The sequence below is a fragment of the Triticum urartu genome, chromosome 2A, assembly GCF_056163025.1.
Source record: "Triticum urartu cultivar PI428250 chromosome 2A, HENAU_Tu73, whole genome shotgun sequence".
In the NCBI taxonomy this organism is placed as follows: domain Eukaryota; kingdom Viridiplantae; phylum Streptophyta; class Magnoliopsida; order Poales; family Poaceae; genus Triticum; species Triticum urartu.
Window position 1 is genome coordinate 572,390,526 of NC_141874.1, and position 12,236 is coordinate 572,402,761.

General features: G+C 39.9%; 1 pseudogene across 1 annotated transcript; it reads left to right on the forward strand.

The window, feature by feature from the left end:
• Positions 1-1,152: 1,152 nt before the first annotated feature.
• Positions 1,153-12,034, forward strand: LOC147985975 (uncharacterized; annotated as a pseudogene). The gene is made up of 2 exons (XR_015616964.1): positions 1,153-1,833; positions 3,155-12,034. The product of XR_015616964.1 is annotated as an uncharacterized LOC147985975 (transcript).
• The last annotated feature ends 202 nt before the right edge of the window (positions 12,035-12,236 follow it).

Genomic DNA, 12,236 nt, shown 5'->3' on the forward strand with positions numbered 1-12,236 from the left:
CGTGTCTTCTTCTTAAAGATCCATTTATTCTCAATGGCTTGTCGGTCAACGGGCAAGTCCACCAAAGTCCATACTTTGTTCTCACTAGCAAAAATGCCCGTGCGTTGCAACGGGTATAAAATAAATCTGAGAGTTTATATGGTATTTGAGTGTTGCTTGTCATGACGAATAATAAGATTTTTCAATTAAATTGGTTTCAAGACTCATAAGGATCCACTTTATGAAGATCTCATTGTATTTCAAAAGCTTGCAATCTTTTTCTCTACTAATAAAACCTATTTCTTCAACTTGCTCTAAAGAAATTAAATTATGTGATAAGATATTGTTATTTAACAACCCTGTGTAAAAATAATTAAAAAATCTAAACATTTATCGATCCGCTAGATCAGCGGCTACTCCTTCGACGCGAAAGTAATTTTGCATCATTCACATACCTGTAACAATTTCGAACAGATCATATATTAATTCATATATCTCATAATCCCTATTAACATTAATTCATATTTATGCTTTCCCACTTAAAAATATGATGGCTAGAAAGTAAAGAATTTACAATGTTTGGCGTTCTTTTGTTGACACGTTGCGCCAACAGTGGAGCACACTCTTCACGCCAAGATGACCACCAACATGACCACTTCCATGTACATTATCATTGGGCCTCGATGAGGATCAAGATTAGCGTACGCAGAGTTGCGGGGCAAATGCTACAACGTAGGGTAGTGCTCCCTTTCCTAGCTGTCGTGTGGGTCGAAACAGGGCATGAGCAAGATGCATCGTTGTTGCACTCTCCCTATTCTTCAACCCTCGCTCTCTCCCTCCCTATCTCACCGACGACATCGATGACATCCGAGGAATATCTTGATGGGTAGCAAGTACCGGTGAGCTTCAAATATCTTCTTTGCTATTTTTTTCAATATTTCACTCATTTTTAATTAGTATACTCTCTCCATCCCAAAATAAGTGTTTTAACTTTATATTATGTATAAAGTTTTACTAAAGTTGAAAGACAAAGAAACATCAAGTAATAGTCGCGCTCTTCTAATAAAAAAATTGGTGCTAGCACGCATGAATCCAGTAGCTTCTAGCCTGTACATACCGACCAATTTCATCTCATTTCATTAAAGAAAAGCACCGACCGAGTGCACACTGCATGCCTCTTATCCCATCGCCACCCCTCTGCTTCTCTTATCCAAATCGCCATTTCTCCTCTATCTAGCGCTGGTTCTCTTCCTATTCTCCATCCAACGCAGCCAAAGCAGACGCACGTGCGCGGGGCCGTGATGGCTAGCCAGAGCCAGGGCAGCACACGGCGATGAACCTAGAGGGCGCCTTGGAGCTCCTCTGCCGTTAGCCTAATCTGGCCGTCCGCCCCAGTCGCCGGCGCCGTGCTTCTGATCCGGCCAGCCTCGTCTCCTACTCGATTCTGATTGCCCAGCCTTCGCCACCTGCGCCACGCCCCAGAGGTCCGATCGATCCCACGGCGCTCATTCTTGCGTCTTCCTCTGCTCGCAGCTCGCGTTGGCTGCGAGATGCCACATGCCTGGTCTAGGTGCATCCCCTCACGGCCTTGCTCCTCCACCACCACTCACTCCTCTCCATTCTTTCTCCCCTTGCCAGCCAGGGCACTCTCCCTCTCCTGTCTCCCTTCGCCGCAGGACTCCATGAGGAGTGCACGGCTGTGCGTGTCTGGCCAGCAGCAACAGCGACGACAGTTCCGCGCCGGGAGAAGCTGCGCGCTGGGCGATGTGGAGGACGACGACCTGCTGCATCCTCACTCGCGCGCCCTCCTCGTCCCAAAGAGGCGTCGCTGGTGGTGTCCTCCGCCGGATGCAGGTTGTGCTCGAGCCAAGGCTCTTCTCTTTCATCAATTCCAGCACAAATGTTGGAGGCCCACACGTCATCCCCATCTGTCTCCTGGACATGTGACGGATGGAAGGCTGCCAGAGAAATCGAGGCTCGAGGGAGAGGGAGGAGCTGGAGAGATGGAGACCGCTTCTCCCGGTGTGGAATTCGGCCGCGAACTCCGCGAGGAAGGCGGCGGTGCCGCCGGGGAGGTCGAGGCTCGAGGGAGAGGGAGGAGTTGGAGAGATGGAGACCGCTACTCCCGGCGTGGAATTTGTCCGCGCACTACGTGAGGAAGGCGGCGGTGCCGGCGCTGGCGCCGGGGGTGCGCCCGCTCGTGTGTTGGGGAGGGATGAAGGGGATCGTGCGTGAGGCCTTTTTTAAAGGACTGCGGGTTGAATTTCCCAAACTATAGGGACTTTTTTGCGAAAACCAAGCGTTTTCTCATATTCCCATTTAAAAAGGGACTGCGGGCTTAATTTCAAAAAAGCACAGGGACTATTTTGAAAAAGAGCGCGACGGTGAACCCGGAGACTCAATCTGTGCTTTATTATTAGGGAGAGATTCATGGATCCTATCTTGGATTTCATGGCCTCAAGCCATTTGTCGGAATCCAGGCTCATCGGTGCATCTTCATAGTTTGTAGGTTCACCATTGTTTAACAACATGACTTCCAGGACGGGATTATTGTACCATTCTGGTGCGAAACGTGTCCTGGTCGACCTAAGAAGTCAGTAGTAACTTGATTTGAAGTTTCATGATCATAATCATTAGCTTCCTCTTCGGTTGGTGTAGGCATCACGAGAACTGCTTTCTATGATGTGCTACTTTCCAATTCGAGAGAAGGTACAATTACCTCATCAAGTTCTACTTTCCTCCCACTCACTTCTTTCGAGATAAACTCCTTCTCTAGAAAGGACCCATTCTTAGCAACAAAAATCTTGCCCTCAGATCTGTGATAGAAGGTATACCCAATGGTCTCTTTAGGGTATCCTATGAAGATTCATTTCTCCTCTTTGGGTTCGAGCTGATCAGGCTGAAGCCTCTTGACATAAGCATCACATCCCCAAACTTTAAGAAATGACAACTTAGGTTTATTGCAAACCATAATTTATAGTGTGTCGTCTCAACGAATTTAGACGGTGCCCTATTTAAAGTGAATGCAGACGTCTCTAATGCATAACCCCAAAACGATAGTGGCAGATTGATACGTCCATTTTGCATCAAGTTTTCTTACTGTTATTTATTATTTTTTATCCATAATAATGCTTTTTGGAGTAATTATAATGCCCTTTCTCTCACAATATGCAAGGTATACACAAAGAGGGAGAATTCCGACAGCTGGAAATCTGGACCTGGAAAAGGTACGACAGGCTCCCTATTCTGCACACAACTCCAAACAAGCTGAAACTTCACGGAAATTTTTGGTGGAATATTATACGTTCAGATCCAATATGCTATTTAATACCCCTCTGATCATGAGCATGATCATCATTTGTGAGTAGTTACTTTTGTTCTTGAGGTCATGGGAGAAATCATGTTGCAAGTAATCATGTGAACTGGATATGTGTTCGATATTTTGATAGTATGTATGTTGTGATTCCATTAGTGGTGTCATGTGAACATCGACTACATGATACTTCATCATATTTGGGCCTAAGGGAATTCATTGTGGAGTAGCAATTAGATGATGGGTTGCGAGAGTGACAGAAGGTTAAACCCCAGTTTATGCGCTACTCCGCAAGGGACCGATTGGATCCAAAAGATTAATGCTATGGTTAGAATTTATTCTTAATACTTTTCTCGTAGTTGCCTATGCTTGCGGGAGGGTTAATCATAAGTAGGAGGTTTGTTCAAGTAAGAACAGCACCTAAGCACCGATCCACCCACATATCAAATTATCAAAGAACCGAACACGAATTAAGCCAACATGATGAAAGTGACTAGATGAAATTCCCGTGTACCCTCAAGAACGCTTTGCTTATCATAAGAGACCGTTTTGGCCTTTCCTTTGCCTCAAAAGGATTGGGCTACCTTGCTGCACTTTTGTTACTACTATCGTTACTAGCTCGTTACAAATTACCTTGCTATCAAACTACTTTGCTACTGACAATTTCAGCACTTGCAGACATTACCTTGCTAAAAACCACTTGTCATTTCCTTCTGATCCTCATTTGGTTCAACACTCTTACTTATCGAAAAGAGCTACAATTGATCCCATATACTTGTGGGTCATCGAAGCTATTTTCTGGCACCGTTGTCGGGGAGTGAAGCGCCTTTGGTAAGTGGAATTTGGTAAGGAAACATTTATATAGTGTGCTGAAATTTATTGTCACTTTCTACTATAGAAAACAATCCTTTGAGGGGTTTGTTCGGGGTATCTTCACCTCGACCGGAACCACAATTAGTTACCCCTCAACCTTCTGCACCTACTGAAAATATTGAATATGAAATTCCTTCGGGTATGATAGAACAACTGGTAGCTAATCCTTGTGCAGGAGATAGAACCGAACATCCTGATATGCACTTGATATATGTAGAACAAATTTGTGGATTGTTCATGCTTGCATGTTCACCCGGAGATGAAGTTATAAAGAAGGTTTTCCCTTTATATTTGAAGGAAAATCATTGGCATGGTATAGGCTATGCGATGATATTGGATCCTGGAATTGGAATCGATTAAAATTGGAGTTCCACCAAAAAAATTATCCTATGCATCTAGTTCATCATGATCGGAATTATATATATAATTTTTGGCCTCGTGAAGGAGAAAGTATCACTCTAGCTTGGGGGAGGCTTAAGTAAGTGTTATATCCATGCCCCAATCATGAGCTCTCAAGAGAAATTATTATCCAGAACTTTTATGCTCGGCTTTCTCGTAATGATCAAACCATGCTTGATACTTCTTGTGCTGGTTCTTTTATGAAGAAGACTATTGAATTCCGATGGGATCTTTTTAAAAGAATTAAACACAACTCTGAAGATTGGGAACTCGTCAAAGGTAAAGAGTCAGGTATTAAACTTAAGTATGATTGTGTTAAATCTTTTATGGATACCAATGCTTTTCAAAAGTTTAGCACTAAATATGGACTTGACTCTGAGATAGTAGCCTCCTTTTGTGAATCATTGCTACTCATGTTGATCTCCCTAAAGAGAAGTGGTTTAAATATCACCCACCTATTAAATAAGAAATCAAATAACTGGTACCAGTTAAAGAAGAAACTATGCTTTACAATGTTGATCCAATTGTTCCTTCTACTTATATTGAGAAACCACCTTTCCCGATTAGGATGAAGGAACATGCTAAAGTTTCAACTATGGTTAACAAAAGCTATATTAGAACACCTAAACCTGATGAACAAATCAAAGTAGAACCTAGTATTGCTATGGTTAAAGATCTCTTGGAAGAAGATATGGATGGCCATGTTATTTACTTCTGTGAAGAAGCTGCTAGAATTGCAAAACCTGATAAAAAGGATAAACATAGACATGTTGTTGGCATGCCTATTGTCTCAATTAAAATAGGAGATCACTGTTATCATGGTTTATGTGACATAGGTGCTAGTGTGAGTGCTATTCCTTACACCTTATATCAAGAAATTATGAATGACATAGCACCCGCAGAGATAGAAGACATAGATGTTACTATTAAACTTGCTAATAGAGACACTATATCACATATTGGGATTGTTAGAGATGTTGAAGTCTTGTGTGGGAAAATAAAATACCGTACTGATTTTCTTGTTCTTGGTTCCCCACAATATGACTTTGTCCCATTATCTTTGGCGTACCTTTCTTGAACACCGCTAATGCTAGAATAGATTGTGAGAAACAAACTGTCGGTGTTAGTTTTGGTGATGAGTCTCATGAATTTAATTTTTCCAAGTTTAGTAGAAAGCTTCATAAAAAGAATTGCCTAGTAAGGATGAATTAATTGGTCTTGCTTCTATTGCTGTACCACCTACTGATCCTTTAGAACAATATTTGCTAGACCATGAAAATTATTTACATATGCACGAAAGGAATGAAATAGATAAGATTTTCTTTGAACAACGTCCTCTACTTAAACACAACTTGCCTATTGAAACTCTAGGGGGTCCTCCTCCACCTAAAGGTGATCCTATGTTTGAATTAAAACAATTGCCAGACACTTTGAAATATGCTTATCTTGATGAAAAGAAGATATATCCTGCTATTATTAGTGCAAACCTTTCAGAACATGAAGAAGAAAGATTATTGAAAGTTCTAAGGAAGCACCGAGCTTCTATGGGATATACTCTTGATGATTTAAAGGGCATTAGTACCACTCTATGTCAGCACAAAATTAATATGGAACCTGATGCTAAACCCGTTGTTGATCACCAACGTCGGTAAATCCGAAGATGAAAGAAGTGGTAAGAACGAAAATCTTAAAGCTTCTGGAAGCAGGTACAACTTATCCTATAGCTGATAGTAGATGGGTAAGTCTTGTTCATTGTGTCCCTAAGAAGGGAGGTATAACTATTGTTCCTAATGATAAGAATGAACTTATTCCACAAAGAATTGTTACAGGCTATAGAATGGTAATTGATTTTAGAAAATTAAATAAAGCAACTAGAAAAGATCATTACCCTCTGCCTTTTATTGATCAAATGCTTGAAAGATTATCTAAGCACAGACACTTTTGCTTCCTTGATGGATATTCTGGTTTTTAACAAATACCTGTTTCTCAACCTGATCAGGAAAAGACCACTTTTACTTATCCCTTTGGAACCTATGCTTATAGACATATGCCTTTCGATTTATGTAATGCACCTGCTACCTTTCAAAGATGCATGACTGCTATATTCTTTGACTTTTGTGAAAAGATTGTTGAGGTTTTCATGGATGACTTCTCCATTTATGGGAAGTCTTTTGATGATTGTTTAAGCAATCTTGAGCGAGTTTTGCAGAGATGTGAACAAACAAATCTTGTCTTGAATTGGGAGAAGTGTCACTTATGGTTAATGAAGGCATTGTCTTGGGTCATAAAATTTCTAAAAGAGGTATTGAAGTGGACCAAGCTAAGGTTGATGCTATTGAGAAAATGCCATGTCCTAAAGATATAAAAGGTATTTGTAGTTTCTTAGGTCATGTTGGTTTCTATAGGAGATTTATTAAAGACTTCTCTAAAATTTCTAAGCCTCTCACGAATCTTTTGCAAAAGGATATTCCTTTTGTTTTTTATCGTGATTGTCTAGAAGGCTTTGAAACACTCACGAAAGCCTTATTTTCTGCACCTAATTTTCAACCACCTGACTGGAACTTGCCTTTTGAAATTATGTGTGATGCTAGTGATTATGCTGTTGGTCCTGTTCTAGGACAAAGAGTTGATAAGAAACTGAATGTTATTCATTATGCTAGTAACACTCTAGACAGTGCTCAACGAAATTATGCTACTGCTGAAAAAGAATTATTAGCAGTGGTGTTTGCTTGTGATAAATTTAGACCTTATATTGTTGATTCCAAAGTAACTGTTCACACAGACCATGTTGCTATTAAATATATTATCGAGAAGAAGGATGCTAAACCTAGACTTATACGATGGGTTCTCCTGTTACAAGAATTTGATTTACATATCATTGATAGAAAAGGAGCTGAAATCCAGTAGCTGATAATTTGTCTAGGCTCAAAAATTTGCTTGATGACCCACTACCTATTGATGATAGTTTTCCTGATGAGCAGTTAGCCGCAATAAATGTTGCTCATAATACTCCTTGGTATGCTGATTATGCTAATTACATTGTTGCTAAATATTTACCACCTAGTTTTACATACTAATAAAAGAAAAAAATTCTTCTACGATTTAAGACATTACTTTTGGTATGACCCACATCTTTATAAAGGAGTAGATGGTATTATTAGATGTTGTGTACCTGAGCATGAGCAGGGACAAATCCTATGGAAATGTCACTCCGAAGCCTATGAAGGGCATCATGCTGGAGATAGAACTACTCACAAGGTATTGCAATCTGGATTTTATTGGCCTACTCTCTTCAAGGATGCCCGTAAGTTCGTCTTATCTTGTGATGAATGTCAAAGAATAGGTCATATCGGTAAGCGTCAAGAAATTCCTATGAATTATCCACTTGTTGTTGGACCACTTGATGTTTGGGGATTTGATTACATGGGACCTTTTCCTTCCTCTAATGGGTATACACATGTTTTGGTTGCTATTGATTATGTTACTAAATGGGTAGAAGCTATTCCAACCAGTAGTGTTGATCACAACACCTCTATTAAAATGCTTAAGGAAGTTATTTTCCCAAGGTTTGGAGTCCCTAGATATTTAATGAATGATGGTGGTTCACACTTTATTCATGGTGCTTTTTGTAAAATGCTTGCCAAGTATGATGTTAACCATAGAATTGCATCACCTTATCATCCTCGGTCTAGTGGGAAAGTTGAACTTAGCAATAGGGAAATAAAATTAATTTTGCAAGAGACTGTTAATAGGTCCAGGAAGAATTGGTCTAAGAAATTAGATGATGCACTTTGGGCTTATAGAACAGCTTATAAAAATCCTATGGGTATGTGTCCATATAAAATGGTTTATGGAAAAGCTTGTCATTTGCCTCTTGAGTTAGAACATAAAGCATACTGGGCCATCAAAGAGCTCAACTATGATTTCAAACTTGCTGGTGAAAAGAGGTTATTTGATATTAGTTCTTTAGACGAATGGAGAACCCAAGCTTATGAAAATGCAAAATTATTCAAAGAAAAAGAAAAGATGGCATGACAAAAGAATCCAAAAGCGTGAGTTTAAATTCTGATAATTTGTTCTTTTGTACAACTCTCGTTTCAGATTCTTTGCAGGAAAACTCCTCTCAAAATGGGAAGGCCCCTACGTTATCGAGGAGGTTTATCGGTCTGGAGCCATCAAAATAAATAATTCCGAAGGTACTAACCCGAAGGTTGTCAATGGGCAACAAATAAAGCATTATATCTCAGGTACACCCATTAACGTTGAAAGTGATATTATCCAAACTTTGACACCGAAAGAACACATAAACGAGTCCTCCCGGGACACTCCAGAATCATGAAAATAAGGAGGTACGTGATATGGTAATTAAACGGGCTCTGAAAAATCCACAAAAATATTTTTTGTCAGTTTTGGAATATTTAGAAAATTCAGAAATAAAGAAGCTTCGAGCAAGCCTGGTGCTCCCAGGTGGGTTGTGCCCACTTGGGACACCTTCCAGACTCCATTTTTCTCCTGTATGCTTGTCCTCCAAGATAAAAAATCTATATATACTTCCCGAACCTATTGATCGCCGTATCACAGAGAAATCCTCTATTTTCTTTTCTTGTTGTTTTCTACGTAGTGTTGGAAATATGTCGTCCCAAGACTCCGACGGAGAGAGCTATGTCTCACATCTCATTGCTGACCCAAAGACCTATGGGGAGCTATCTCCTTATGGTCGAACTACTGATTACGAGGAGGATGCTCACTTGATGAGGATCGATGATTCAAGCTCGGAGGAGGAGGATGTCCCTCTACCTCAACCTGGGGATATGCACGTAGAGTTCAAGAAGTCAAGTCTCCCTAAGAGAGCTAACCGGTCTAAAACCGATCTATTCCTCTTTGTTTCTCACAGAAAAGCAAAGGAGATTTATGTGACAAGATCTTGAAGCTGGAGCTGGAAGTCGACGATTTGAAAGAGGAAGTTGCTCTCCTCAACTATAATATGAAAAAGTTGAAGGCACAAATATCTTCACCATCACCACCAAAAGAGAACTGAGTATCGGGTATGGGAACTCCCCTTGGCTTCCGCCAAGCTTGGGGGAGGTGCCCCGGTATCATATCGTCCCACTATCTTTTTGCCTTTACTTATTTTAGTTCGATCTTTTGCCTTAGATGAATAAAAGTTTAGTTTGATCATTTCTTCTTTGAGAGTTTGCTTAGTGATCTATCTGTGTAATCGTGTGCAAGTTATATAATGAAGTTTAGTTTGAGTTTTAGCTTTCTTTACTTTCATGTTGGAAATAAAGAAAAGAAATAAAGAAAGGAAAAGATAAAGGAAATAAATAAAAGAAAGGAAATAAATAAAGACAAGATCATATACTAATCTTATGGTTGGTGATGACACCACATAAGGAAAAGTATAAGTAGAAAATTTTATTAGAGATTGACAAACATAGCATTAGTCAATGATGCAACTCATGAAATAATTAATAAGGTAAGAGAAAATTCACATATAAATATACTATCATAGAAATCTTTTGTGATTGTGAGCCCTCATCAAAATATTATATGCCAAAATTGTTCACGTTGGACAAGGATGACAAATTAATGGTTTATGTTTGTTTATATTCACATAGAAGTCATATTGTCATAGATCCTTTAACATGTGGTGCTTGCCCCCTATCTTTGCTAGCCAAAAATTCTGCACTAAGTAGAGATACTACTTGTGCATCCAAAAACCCTTAAACCCAAATCCTATTTTCAAGTGTCCACCATACCTACCTAGGGATTGAGCAAGATCCCTCAAGTAAGTTTTCATTGGTGCAACAAGGCAATAAAAATTGCTTCCAAATGTGTAAGATCATTTAGTGTAAGAGAAAATTGAGCGTTCCACGAACTTGTGATGGTGAAGAATAAAAGCGACAGACTGCATAATAAAGGTCGCTATCATAAGGGGCAATGTAACATGACGTTCTTTTGCACTAAGGGGTTGATCATACAAACAAATAAGTGCATGGAAACCTCTGCTTCCCTCTGCGAAGGTCTTATCTTTTACTTTTATGTATTTACTTCTATGCAAATAGTCAAAGGTTTCCTTCTATTCCTTCTATTTTTCTCCTTTGGCAAGCATCATGTGGTGAGGAAAGATCTAGGCACATATGTCCAGCTGAATATAGATAGCATGAGTTATTATTGTTGACATCGCCCTTGAAGTGAATACGTTGGGAGGAAAAACTATAAGCCCCTATCTTTCTATGTGCCCGGTTGAAACGTTTTGATCATGTGTACGCGGTGAGTGTTAGCAATCATAGAAGACTATATGATGGTTGAGTATGTGGACTTTCCTAAAGGCTCTGACATGTGACCCTTCCTGAAAAGATGATGAATTGTAGTTGCAAAGTTGACTGAGAACATAGTTTGTTGGTTTCTAATAAAGTTTTTGCTTCATACTTCGATTGTGTGATGAATTGTTACTTATTCATGAGAAGTATATGATAGAAGTTCTATGATAAAAGTCTTATGTTTAATTTTTTTGTTGTTATAGTAATCAACACGATGCTTCTATGTCCGTATTTTGTTTTTATCGACAACTATCTCTCAAAGCATGTGGACATGTTTTTCGATTTCGGTTTTCGCTTGAGGACACGCGAGGTCTAAGCTTGGGGGAGTTGATACGTCCATTCTGCAACATGTTCTCTTACTGTTATTTATAATGTTTTTATCCATAATAATGATTTTTGGAGTAATTCTAATGCCTTTTCTATCATAATATGCAAGGTATACACAAAGAGTGAGAATTCCGGCAGCTGAATCTGGACCTGGAAAAGCTACATCAGGCTACCTATTCTGCACAACTCCAAACAAGATGAAACATCACGAAGATTTTTTATGGAATATTTGAGGAATATTGGAGCAAATAACTACCATAGGGGGCCCACCAAGTGGGCACAACCCACGTGGGCGCGCTAGGGAGCCCAGGTGCGCCCTGGTGGGTTGTGCTCACCCAGGCCCACCTCCGGTGCCCATCTTCTGGTATATAAGTCATTTTGATCTATAAAAAAAGGAGAAGACTTTCGGGATGGAGCGCTGCCGCCTCGAGGCGGAACTTGGGCAGAAGCACTTTTGCCCTCTGGCGGAGCGATTCCACTGGGGGAACTTCCCTCCAAGACGGGGAAATCATCGTCATCATCATGACCAACAACTCTCCCATCTTGGGGAGGGCAATCTCCATCAACATCTTCAACAACACCATCTCCTCTCAAACCCTAGTTCATCTCTTGTGTTCAATCTTGTTACCAGAACTATAGATTGGTGCTTGTGGGTGACTAGTAGTGTTGATTACATCTTGTAGTTGATTACTATATGGTTTATTTGGTGGAAGATTATATGCTCAGATCCAATATGCTATTTAATACCCCTCTGATCATGAGCATGCTTATCATTTGTGAGTAGTTACTTTTGTTCTTGAGGTCATGGGAGAAATCATGTTGCAAGTAATCATGTGAACTTGATATGTGTTTGATATTTTGATAGTATGTATGTTGTGATTCCATTAGTGGTGTCATGTGAAGATCGACTACATGATACTTCATCATATTTGGGCCTAAGGGAATGCATTGTGGAGTAGCAATTAGATGATGGGTTGCGAGAGTGACAGAAGCTTAAACCCCAGTTTATGCGCTATTCCGTA